This window comes from Hylaeus volcanicus, chromosome 2 (genome assembly GCF_026283585.1).
Source record: "Hylaeus volcanicus isolate JK05 chromosome 2, UHH_iyHylVolc1.0_haploid, whole genome shotgun sequence".
Lineage (NCBI taxonomy): Eukaryota > Metazoa > Arthropoda > Insecta > Hymenoptera > Colletidae > Hylaeus > Hylaeus volcanicus.
In genome coordinates, this window is record NC_071977.1 from 2,904,653 (window position 1) to 2,905,607 (window position 955).

General features: G+C 30.6%; 1 protein-coding gene across 1 annotated transcript in view; it reads right to left on the minus strand.

The window, feature by feature from the left end:
- The window catches only part of LOC128884749 (mediator of RNA polymerase II transcription subunit 15-like), a 16,561-nt gene that overhangs the window by 2,943 nt on the left and 12,663 nt on the right, over window positions 1-955 (minus strand). The gene's annotated exons all lie outside the window — the stretch shown is intronic.

The window sequence follows — 955 nt, forward strand, 5'->3', positions numbered from 1 at the left end:
AATATTTGGAAATTTCATCAGGCTAATGAAATGTTTAACACTAGATTTGGATTAGCTGGAAATGTTTAGAATATTTGGAGATTTCATCAGGATAATGAAATGGTGAACAGTAGATTTAAACAAATTACTATTACTGAAGTGATGTTTTAAGGGGGAAATACCTTCATATCATTAGAAACAATGGAGATATTTTAGGTACAAATCTTAGGTGACTCTACCCTGTAAAAGATGTATTGTGCCATAAGTGGCCTAGGACTTTTACACAGTACCGTACCTGTTCAATATTTTTATTTCATTCTATTTCTTATCATAATTTTTTCTCCAAAGAGCATTCTTCTCTTCATAGTAGAAGGTTCAATAAATGATATACAAGAGCACTTGAAATTGATGTTTAGTTAACAAACCACAAAATTGTCTGAAAGATGGCATTATGGTATACCTAGTGGCAGGTAGAAAGGTAACAGAGTGAAATCGTATAAAACTCAATAATGTAACATAAAACATGGAACAATGCATATATATTATTTACTAATAAAACGAAAGAAACATTTTGGAGAACCTAATAGAGTTAAACGTTATGAAACTTATGAAATTATGCGCCAACAGGACCAAAACATTCATACAGGTCAAGCTGATCATCTCTTGCTCTCTTTAAATTAGTTTAAAATGTGTTTTTCTGTAAATAGTCGTACTGGTCAAACATACCATCTCTTGCTCTTTTTAAATTAGTTTAAAATGTGTTTTTCTGTAAATAGTCGTACTGGTCAAACTGATTATCTCTTGCTCTCTTTAAATTAGTTTAAGATGTGTTTTTCTGTAAATAGTCGTACTGGTCAAACTGATCATCTCTTACTCTCTTTAAATTAGTTTAAAATGTGTTTTTCTGTAAATAGTCGTACAGGTCAAACTGATCATCTCTTGCTCTCTTTAAATTAGTTTAAGATGTGTTTTTCTG